Below are 12,075 nucleotides of genomic sequence, written 5' to 3'. Positions count from 1 at the left end.
CAGACCGATGAGTGGGCTTGGAGCCAGGGAGGGACATCCCAGAACTTCTGCCATCACGAGGCATGGAGATTTAGGCCTGGAAACCGCATACCCAAGTCTTGCTTGTGGAAGCTCTTGGTCGCTATCTGGAGTAGATGGGGAGACTGCACCTGCTCCATCTGGGGTACCCTGATGAAATTGGTTTGCTATGGGGCCCAGAGAGATCTCTGGCTTTGTGGTGTCTTCTGGAACTCGCTGCTGTGTCTCTGGCTTTTGATCTCTTTTGAGATTTATTTGTGGTTCTCTGAAGCAAGGCTAGTAATAGAGTTTACAGGGGGTGCTGGAGTTGGTTTGTGGGGGTGACTGCCAATGCTTCTATGTATATTGGGAAGTTGGGGGAGGTACCCCACCCCAACTCCGTGAAAGCCTGGAGATTTCAGTCACAAAACCCTCATACCCAAATTTTCAGCAGCCTTTATCTTGGTGAGGTCTGTCCTGAAACGGTGGAGTCAGGCCTGGGGTAAGGCAGCGATTTTGGATTGTGGAAGCAAGCAGCTGCTGGGGGCACTGCTTGGGCAGGCCCAGGCCAACCTACACCCCTCCGATTTACCCCAGTCTGTTCATCCATGTGCGGGTCTGAGATTAATTGTGGCTTTTGGTCTCTTTCGAGATTTATCTATGGGTCTGATAAGGCCAATAAATGAGTTTGTATCACTGAACCAGAGGTGGTTTGTGGGCATGACTCCCACATACCTTGCTTTTTGGCTGTTTAATTTCTTGGTAAACTTGGTTCCAAGTTGTTGGGGTCTGGCCAAAGGCACCGTGGCAATTTTGCGGTGTCAGGAAGCCTGAAGGCACCATCAGGCTGCTGATGCACTCATCCCGCAGGTACAGGTTGACCTGTTGGCGGCATCATATCCCCAGTTTTTCTAATTCTTTTCTTGCTCCTTATAATATCCTTGCTTCTTTTGCTCAATCTCCTGAATTGGTGTTTATCCTTTGTTTTTCCCTTTTTAGTTTTTGGGCTGCACCCAGCAATGTTCAGGAGTTATACTCAGGAATTTCTTCTGGGGTGCTTGGCCTGTGAGTAGGCCATGTGTAAGGAAAACACCTTGTAAGGAAATTCAGGTTTTCTGCTTGCAAAGAAGGTACTACAGCCCATTGAGCCATCTCTCCAGCCCCCATATTTTGAGTTCTGATAAGCAGGATGGTGCATAGTGAACACATGTTCTTTTTGTTTCTTTTTTTAAAAATAATTTTTAAATTTTATTTTCATAAAGTTGTTCACAATAATTGATTACATTCAATATTTCAACATATATCCCACCACCATTATACCTTTCCACCACCATTATTTCGAAGTTCCCACTGCCACTCAAGCCTGCCCCAGACGCAGATTCAAGATAATTTATTTTGTATTGCTTATTATGCTTGTTATATTATGTTTGTTATTGCTTGTTATAAGATGTCTGTAAGGGTTTATCTCACAATGATTCAACAAAAAAGCAAAAAATAACGATAGTATGAGATATTGGCTGCACTCCTGGGATTCTAAAAGTTAAAATAATTGGGGTCTGGAGCCATCTCTGCAGCTAGCTACTTGGTTCCAGGATTCATTTGTGAGTCTCTGGATCATGGCTGTTAATGTGTAAATGGTACTTGGAGTAAGTTCGTGGGCATGACTGCCAGGACCCTGGAAGGCGGGGAGATGGGAAGGGATGGCTCTGTCCTGACCCCTTGAGGCCCGGTGTTTTCAGCCACTGGTCTGCATACCTAGGTTTTTCAGCAGATTTAGTCTCTTGCATGGAGGGGCCCAGGATGAGCCTGTGAAGATCGGCAGTGAGGGTGGCAGTGATTAGTTTCTGGAGGTTTGGGGCTGCTGGGGTTCATCTGGTACAGGCATAGAGAGAGGACACCTGTTCCCATCCGAGGTGCCCTGTGAAATCAGCCTGGCACATGGTCTGGAGCCATCTCTGTAGAGAGTTGCTCGGTTCCAAGATTCATTTGTGAGTCTTGTTTGTTTCTTGAGTCACACACCCAGTACCACTTAGGATTTATTCCTAGCTCTGTGCTCAAGGATCATCACTGGTGGGACTAGGGGGAACATAAGGGGTGCTAGGGATTGAATGCAGGTCAGCCTTGTGCAATGCAAGAGCCCTGCTCTTTGTATCATCTCTCCAGCCTGAAAATATGTTTTTTAGATTAAAACAATGTGAGATTAAATTCTGATTCCAGCTTTCACCAGTTATTGGGTAAAGGAACAAGTTAATTGACTTCTTGACATTTTTGTTTATCATTTGTGAAATAGGGATCACTGTATTGCTGTCATCCCATTGTTCATCGATTTCCTTGAGCAGGCACCAGTAACGTCTCCATTCGTCCTAGCCCTGAGATTTTAGCAAGTGCCACATTGGAGGCTCTTTCAGGGTCAGGAGAATGAGACCCATCATTGTTACTGGGTTTTGGCGTATCGAATACGCCACGGGGAACTTACCAGACTGCTGTGCAGGCAGAATACTCTCAGTAGTCTGCCGGGTTCTCTGAGAGCGAGAACTAACAATAAGAGGTGCTTGGTTTTATAGTCTCTGGATCTTGGCCATTGATGGGATTACACGGCACTGGGGGCAGTTGGTGGGTGTAACGCCTAGCTACTGGAAGATGGGGGATCTGGATGGAGGAGGCCCAGTCCCGATCCGAGCAGGCTTGGAGATCTCATCTCTGGGTCCCGCACACCTGAGTTCCTCTGCCGGTTCCTTCATGAGTGAGGCTCATCCAAGCGTGTGGAGAGTGATCTAATCAAGGCTATGGCTGGGTTTCAGAGGTCTTCAGTTGCCGGGGCTCTGCTCAGGGCAGGGAGAGAAACTCAACCCGCCCGCCCTCCAAGGGGACAGCCAGGCGTGGGGGCAGGAAATTCTGCGTTGCTTTCTTCCTGGAGCATAGGGATAAGAGCTCTTATATCAAAATGTCATTGTCAAAAAAATAAAATAAAAAAAAAACAAAAAACAAAAAACAAAATGTCATTGTGAGCATGTGATGAAATACAGACAGGAAGATAACCCAGCACCCAGGAGGTTCTGGGTGGATAGTGCTAAGGCACTCATCAAATTGTCCTGCTTAACCTTTAAAATATATTTGTATCTGGTCATCATTGAGTTGGCCAATGATCCTGAATGAACCGAGTTTTGGGGGCTTTAAGGAATTCAACTGGGATTTCCGCCCCCCCCAACTCAATTAGGTAAACAAGTGACCTATGGATAGAGAAATGTAATCAACAACAGGAGAAGGGAAGGTTTGTGAGTGGGGAAAAGCAGTGATGACTCTCTTCAACACCTTTTTGCTCTTAGGCAGCACTAAGGAGGTACAACTGTGGTAAGATCACTTAAGCCCCAAGTCCTGCATAGTAACTCTTCTCGAATTTATTTCCTGTCCAAGTGACATGTTTATAGGTGAGTCAGGGACCCAGTGAATTAAACATTTGCTTTTTTCATGCTCCCTCCACCCTCACAGCTCAGTGCCAGGGGCTCTTGTTTGTCCCAAGATCAGACAAGTAGTATTGATCTGAGAAGACAGGTTCAGGAGGGCCAAGCTGAAAAGGAAGAAATATGCCAAAAGGCATGGGAAGAGACAGTTCAAAGGCCACTGTTCAAAGACCGTTAGCTCTGGGTGTGTTTTATGACTGTTTCTGCATTTTTAGTCTCTTTCCCTTCATGACTGTTTCAGGGATGCTCCCACCTCCTGCTTACATCTGTTTATGCTTTGTTTTCCCAGGGTATCTCTTTTATGGCCAGAGAATGACTGTGCAAATAATTAACATCTCATCAAAATTACTTTTCATAAAGACCAATGACCTGACCCTTTTTTTCTACAAATTTCTTTTCATGATGACCAATGACCTGACCTTGAAATTATTTTCATGATGATCAAAGACCTGACTTTTTTTTAAAATCAGGCCATCATAAAAATTAACTTTTATGAGATGTTAATTATTTGCATAAAAGCAAGCTTTTATGAAGGGACATGCATTTGTGATTGTGGTGATGCGGAAAGACAGAAATGCCGTTTTTGGGGTTGTATCCTGAGGACAGAGTGGGCAGAGATCATTCTGGAAGGTGCAATTTTGTTCCAGACTGTGTGTTTAAAAAGTGTGGGCATTTGCAACATGTGTGTTTGTTGGTCATAAGCCGCTTCCCCACTCTGGCCTGCTGCTGTCACTGCTGATGGATGCATAAAGAAGGCAACAGGACTACCAAGTTGGTTGGTGGTCAGTCACTGTATATTTCAATCTCTGTCCCCACTCCAGACTCACACTGCCTCTCATTCTAGTCTCATACTCTGCATCCAGTTTCACTCTGCCCATCCAGTTTCACTGTCCCCTTTCCAGCATAAGGTCAGTGAAAAACATCAAAGGTTGGCGGGTAGCACAATCAATATATGAGAAGCCTTTCCTTCCAGGGAAGCTCTTTTTTTTTTTTTGCTTTTTGAGTCACACCCAGCGATGCTCAGGGGTTACTCCTGGCTTTGCACTCAGGAATCACTCCTGGCAGTGCTCGGGGGACCATATGGGATGCTGGGAATTGAACCTGGGTCAGCTGTGTGCAAGGCAAACGCCCTACCTGCTGTGCTATTGCTCCAGCCCGAAGCTCTTTTTTTTTTTTTTTTAAAATTTATTGAATCACTGTGAGAACAGTCACAAAGCCTTTCAGTTCAAGTCTCGGTCAGTCATACAATGATCAAACACCCGTCCCTTCACCAGTGCACATTTTCCACCACCAAGAACCCCAGGATACCCTCCTCCCACCCATCCCCCACCTATGTGGCAGATTTCCACTTTACTTTCTCTCTCTACATTGATCACATTCAATATTACGACAAAAGACTCAAGATTGTTATTTGGAATTTTCCCCAACATTCAGACCTGCCACAAAGACATCATTAGATAACTTGTTTTCTATTGCTGATTATGAAAAGCATATGATGTCGTGTGGCCACAATAGTGGCCACACGAATTTGGATTTCTGATATTTTAGTAATAAACCTAGAGGGATTACTGCCAGAAGCCTCTGGGTTCTGAGATTGGTATGTGTGACTCTGGGGTCATGGTCAGTCAGAAGCCAGAGGAGGCGTTTGAAGGTGGCAACCTGGAACATTGTCATGGGAGGGAGCAGGGCCGATTCCAGGGAAGCTTTTTTTAAGACAATGATCTCATCCTGCTAAGAGATCCATTCAAGGGCAGAATTTCATCTAAGGGCATAATTCTCCATTCCTTAGTCCAAATCCATTTAAACAGTCATCTTAAATTTACTTCTTAATAATATTTTTAGTCATTTTGTATGGACACAGTAAGATATATTAGGCTTTAAGGGTGACTCTCCTGGGGACATCTTGCTATGTATCTCAGACTACAGTCCTCATGCCAGATTCGTCCTTCCTAACCCTAGCAGGGTCCTTATCTAGATTCTTATTTTGGGGTCATGACAGAGTCTGTCCATGATTATGCTCTTTTTTATTTATTTAAATTTTTTTAATTGAATCACCGTGAGATATAGTTATAAAGCTTTTGAACACCCATCCCTCTGCCAGTGCATATTTTCAACCATAAATATCCCCATAATCACTGCCCCCCCCATTCCAGTCCTCACCCTGCCTCTATGGCAGACAATTTCCCCAATACTCTCTACTTTTGGGAATTATATTTTGCTCGAATTTTCCCACCACTATTCAAGCCTACCTGCCAGGGGCTGATGCTAGATAATTTATTTTCCATTGCTCATTTTGAATATCATGAGAGGTTGTGTGCCCACAATAGCAGCTGCGCCCTTCTGGAATTCTGAGATTGTAAATGGTTAGGTTCCACAGACATCTCTGTAGGGAGATGGATTCAATTGGGAGTCTCTGGACCAGGGCTGTTGGTATGCTGAGATGGCACCCGGAGACAGATTATGGGTGTGACAGCCAGCGTGCAGGGGCAGGCGGGGAGCTGGGGAAGGACAGCCTGATTCCTTTACTGCTGCTGTGTGACCTGGAGACTTAGTCCTGGAACCCGCATACCTGGGACTTGCTTGTGGAAGCTCGTGGTTGCCTGGGTTCCATCTGGAGCTGGTGGGGGGAGAGCACCTGCTCCATCTGGAGTGCCCCAGTGAAATTGGCTTGGTACAGGGCCTGGAGAGGTCTCCGGCACTGTGATGTCTTCCGGGACTTGCTCTGTGTCTCTGGACCAGGGCCATTGATGGTAAGATAGCCCATGACTGTGCTCTTAACTTATAAGTTTTATGGTGGTTGGCCTGTCCCTTTTTGATGCCAGGGCTTGCCCTGGGTCCATCCAAGTTCCCCTGTAGGGATCCTTCTTTTGGGATGCTAGGAATTAAGGGCAACTGCGGCTTAACTGAAATATATATGACAGATTCCCAGGAAACTGCCTGCAGTTTCTATCTTCGTTGTCTCCGCACCAACATCTCATTATGATGAAAGAGAAATCGAGAAGTTCTACATGGAGCTAGAGAAGTTCTATAAAGAAGACCACACCTTCTACAAGATCATTGTGGGTGATTTTAATGCCAAGATAGGACCGAGAAGATCAGCTGAAGAACTTCACATCGGGACCCATGGCCTAGAATGGAACGAACAGGGTGAGAGACTGTCTGAGTTCATCATGTCGACCAAGACCATCCATGGTAACTCACAGTTCCAGAAGGCAGAATCTAAACGATGGACATGGGAGTCTCCCGGTGCACGATTCCACAACGAAATAGACCACATCATATACAATCGACGGTTTTGCCTGACTGATGTCGCTGTTGTCCCAAAATTTCGAACGGGATCGGACCACTGTCTCCTTCGTGCAAAATTCTACTTCACAGAGCGGGGAGAAAGGGCTGCAAAGTTCAAAAAGAGAACTCCCAGAATGACCACCAACTGGGAACTCTTTGGTACTATTGCGGCAACATGGGAAGATGCCATTGTTGACAACATTGACGAGGAATACGATCGACTGGTTCAGCACCTCCATGAATGTGCGAGGAACGCCAAGAGAGAGATAGCCACAAAAAATCGCCTATCTTCGAAAACTCTTGAGCTAATTCGCCAGCGTGGTTTGGCGCATGCCTCAGGCAACTGCAAGCTAACGTCTGAGCTCGCAAAGCAGTGCAGAGATGTGATCAAGGAAGACCTCAAAGAGAGAAGAGCAGAAGTACTGGTAGATGCGGCAGAAGCCGGGAAAAGTATTCGTAAGGCCCGCCTGTCCTTCGCCAACTATAAGACCAAGATGACTGCCCTCCGACGTCCTGATGGATCCATCACATCCTCCAGAATGGCAATGGAGAAGATTATCCATGACTTCTACTCAAATCTCTTCGATAGCCATGTCCACTTGCTGACATACCAAATTCCACAGGATGGATATGTCGTTCCCAATGTTCTCCCTTCCAAAATCCAACACGCCATTTCGTGGGTAAAGAAACAAACAGCACCCGGCCCAGACAAGGTCAGACCTGAACACCTGAAGAACCTGCCGTCAGTACTCATCAATACACTGGCTCGGCTCTTCACTCGCTACCTGTCTGAATGCAAGGTTCCGTCCCAATGGAAAACCAGCAGGACCGTACTACTGTTCAAGAAGGGAGACATCCATGACATTGGCAACTATCGCCCGATCTGCCTATTGTCTGTCATCTACAAGTTGTTCACTCGAGTCATCCTAAATAGGATTGGCAGAACACTAGATGAAGGACAACCAATCGAGCAAGCCAGGTTCCGCAAAGGATTCAGCACCATCAACCATATCCGCACGATAACCAAACTCATTGAGGTTTCTCGGGAGTTCAAGATGCCGCTCTGTTTAACGTTCATTGATTTAAAGAAGGCCTTTGATTCTGTTGAGATGGAAGCGGTCATTGAAGCCCTAGCCAATCAGGGCATTCAAGCCCAATACATCAGGATCCTCCGTGAGCTGTATTGCGGATTCACTACCAGGATCTCACCATTCTACAAAGAAGTGATCGTTGATGTCAAGAGAGGGGTGCGGCAGGGTGATACCATTTCACCAAAACTCTTCAGTGCCACCCTCGAGAACATCATGCAACGACTGGAATGGGAAGGAATGGGAGTGAAGATAGATGGTCGGCAATTACACCACCTCCGCTTTGCTGATGACATTGTTTTAATAACACCAAACATCAGCCAAGCAGCACAAATGCTGGCCGACTTTGACCGTGAGTGTGGAAAGGTAGGACTACAGCTGAATCTTACGAAGACAATGTTTATGAGAAACAGCCTTGTTCCTGATGCCCCATTTGCTCTCAATGGAACGACCATCTCCGAATGCAACAGCTATGTGTACCTAGGTCGAGAGGTCAACATGACAAATGACCTGGCACCCGAGCTGCGCAGGAGGAAGAGAGCGGCTTGGAACGCCTTCAAGAACGTCGAAGAAATAGCTAAGAGGACGAAGAACCTCCGGCTCCGGGCACATCTCTTTGATTCCACTGTTCTTCCTGCATTAACATATGCCTCAGAGACCTGGGCCCTACGCAAACAAGATGAGAATGCTATTCAGGTCTCCCAAAGAAGAATAGAAAGAGCTATGCTTGGAATATCACATTTCACTCAAATGAGAGAGAGAATCCGGAGTTCTGACATCCGTCGACGATCAAGAATCAGGGATGCTGTCTCATATGCCAAGGTGTCGAAAATCAGATGGGCTGGTCACGTAATGAGATTTAAAGACGACCGCTGGACTAGAGCTGTTACCGACTGGATTCCACGGGATGTCAAAAGACCGTGTGGCCGCCCACCTTCCAGATGGTCAGACTTCTTCGTCAAGATCATGAATGATCGGTTTGAGGCCCTTCATGTTCCCGGAGCGAAGAGATGCCATTGGGCTACACTACACGCGACAGGGACAAATGGAGACGTTACTGGCACCCGCTCGAGCAAATCGACGACTAACGGGAAGTTAAGTGATTAAGTGATTAAGAGTGAGTTGACTGTGAAGTAACAAGATTGTAGCATCAACTGCCTGCCTGTGTCTATGTAAAAAGGACATTGCTCTAAAGTAAACTGTGAAGGATATAAAGGAAAGAGAAAGGCAATATTTCACTTACAAATACAAAATAGAATCCTCTGAAGAATCAGACATTACAAGGCACAGGGTCTGATTAGGGGAAATCAGTAGCAGATCAGGGAAGCAGAGTATAAGGAAGGAATTAAAGATTAGTACCGAGGAAATGGGAGTGCTTCAGAAGCATTGTGATGGGTGTTACTCAATAAACCTAAACTTCTAGTGTGGAGGAGAAAGGACTGAACACTGTGTTGTTTTTTTAAAATTTATTTTAATGAATCAATGTGAGATAGTTACAGACTTACAAATTTTCGTGATTACATCTCAATCAAACAATGTTAAAGTACCCATCCCACCACCAGTGCCCATTCTCCACCACCATTGTTCCTGGTGTCCCTGCTGCCACCTCCACCCTTTCCCACCCCCTGCCTCTGTGGCAGACACATTCACTCTTACTCTCTCTCTCCTTTTGGATGTTATGGTTTGCAACATAGGCTCTAAGCAGCCATCATGTTTGGTCTATAACCTACTTTCAGCACACATCTACCATCCCGACTGATCTCTCCAACCATCATTTGCTTAGTGATCTCTTCTCCCTCCCACCTGCCTTTTCCCCCAGCACCTGAGATCAGCTTCCAAGCCATGGGGAACCCTCCTGAACTTTATCTCTACTATCCTTAGGAGGTGTTATTCTCCTATTATGTTACCCTGTATTCCACAAATGGGTTCAGTCATTCTGTTTATCCCACTCTTTCTGACTCATGACTTAGCATGATACTCTCCATGTTGATCCACTTATATGCAAATTTCATGGTTTCATCTTTTCTAACAGCTGCATAGTATTCCATTGTGTAGATATACCAAAGTTTCTTTAACCTGTCATCTGTTCTTGGGCACTAGTTTTTTCCCCCAGATTCTGGCTATTGTAAATAGTGCTGCAATAAACATACAAGTGCAGATGTCATTTATACTGTGCTTTTTTGCATCTCCGGGATATATTCCCAGAAGTGGTATTGCTGGGTCAAAAGGGAGCTCAATTTCTAGTTTTTTGAGAAATATCTATATTGTTTTCCAAAAAGGCTGTACCAGTTGGCATTCTCACGAGCAGTGAAGGAGAGTCCCCTTCTCCCCACATTCATGCCAACAACAGTTGCATTTGTTTTTTTGGACGTGGGCCAGTCCCTGTGGTATGAGAGGATATCTCATTGTTGTTTTGATCTGCATCTCTCTGATTAGTGATAAAGAGCATTTTTTTCATGTGCCTTTTGGCCATTTGGATTTCTTCTTTGGGAAAGTTTCTGTTCATTTCCTCGTCCCATTTTCTGATGGGGTTGGATGTTTTCTTTTTGTAGAGTTCAACCAGTGCCTTGTATATTCTTGATATTAACCTCTTATCTGAGGGTTATTGGGTGAGTATCCTTTCCCATTTTGTATATTGTCCTTGTATTTTGGTCACTGTTACTCCTGAAGTACAGAAGCTTCTTAGTTTGAGATAGTCCCATTTGTTTATCTCAGTTTCCACTTGCTTGGTCAATGTCATTTCAGGACTGACAAACACAGACACCTCAGAAATCTTAGTGTGTGTCTGCCCAGATTAATTTTTAATTTAATTTAATTTTTATAAAGTTCACAATAATTTAGTACATTCAATATTACAGCACCAATCCGATCACCATTATAGCTTCTCACCACCATTATTTTGAATATTCCCACTACTCCAAAAGCCTACCCCTAACTAACTTATTTTATATTGTTTGTTATGAATTGGGCTGGAGTGATAGCACAGTGGGTAGGGCGTTTGCCTTGCACACAGCCAACATGGCAGACCCGAGTTCAATTCCTCCACCCCTCTCAGAGAGCCCGGCAAGCTACCGAGAGTATCTTGCCCACACAGCAAAGCCTGGCAAGCTACCCATGATGTATTCGATATGCCAAACACAGTAACAAGTCTCACAATGTTACTGGGCCCGCTCGAGCAAATAGATGAACAACAGGAGGACAGTGACAGTGACAGTGACAGTGTTATGATTAATCTGCTAAAAATGATTCAAAAAATTTTTGTAGAGGAAAGTGTGTGAAGATTGGTTGTATCTCACCCTGGAACCATTAAGCCCTTGTATAAGAGATCACTAACATGTTACAGGTTGAGCCTGTGTGCAAATATCTATCTATCTATCTATCTGTCTATCTATCTATATTGATATAGATTGCTTGCCTTCTACTTTGCACCCCATAAAATGTGGTGTGCTCCTTTTTGGTACATCAGTGGCATAGAGTATGAGATATTGTGCTCCATGAATTCTAAAATTTTAAATAGTGTGATACAGCTGGAATTAAATTTTTAACTGGATGGTGACTTTGGGGTGTGAGATTTATTTATGAGTCTCTGGATCATGGCCATTAATGAGTTTATATCCAGAGGCAGGTCATGAGTGTGACTGCCAGGCTCCTGGAAGAACAGGGAAATGGTGGGGAGAGGTTGCTCATTCCTGACTCCATACAAGTCTGGAGATTACGGCAAAAAAACCCACATACCTGAGTTTTTCAGCAGATTCACTCATGGATGAGGCTCATCCTAGCCTTTGGAGATTGGTCATAGCATGGTGGCCATTGGGTTCTGGAGGTATTTGACTGCTGGGATTCTGTTGGGGTGGGTAAGGGTGCCTCACCCGCCATACTCCAGGTTGCCCCAGATGAGACTCAGACTAGTGTGGCATCTGGAGATATCTCTGAAGCTTGTGGCTCTCTTCAAGATTTAATTGTGAGTTTCTGGATCATGGTTGCTAATGAGCTTATATGGCACCAGGGGCAGTTCATAGGCATGACTGCCAGGCTCCCAGAAGCACAGGGAGTTGGGGGAAGTTTTCTCATTCCCAACTCTGTGAACTTAGAGATTTCTCTGCCCAGATTAAACTATTAACATTTACTTGGGAGATGAGGTTAAATGATAAAGTTGTGTGATGGAGGGTAAATGACTTAATTTCTCTGTTTTTAAACTAAAAAGAAAAACCTTCCCTAGCAGTACTGGGAGAGGTCGAGAG

Source organism: Sorex fumeus, unplaced genomic scaffold, assembly GCF_029834395.1.
Source record: "Sorex fumeus unplaced genomic scaffold, SorFum_2.1 ptg000122l, whole genome shotgun sequence".
Lineage (NCBI taxonomy): Eukaryota > Metazoa > Chordata > Mammalia > Eulipotyphla > Soricidae > Sorex > Sorex fumeus.
This window is presented reverse-complemented; position numbering follows the sequence as displayed.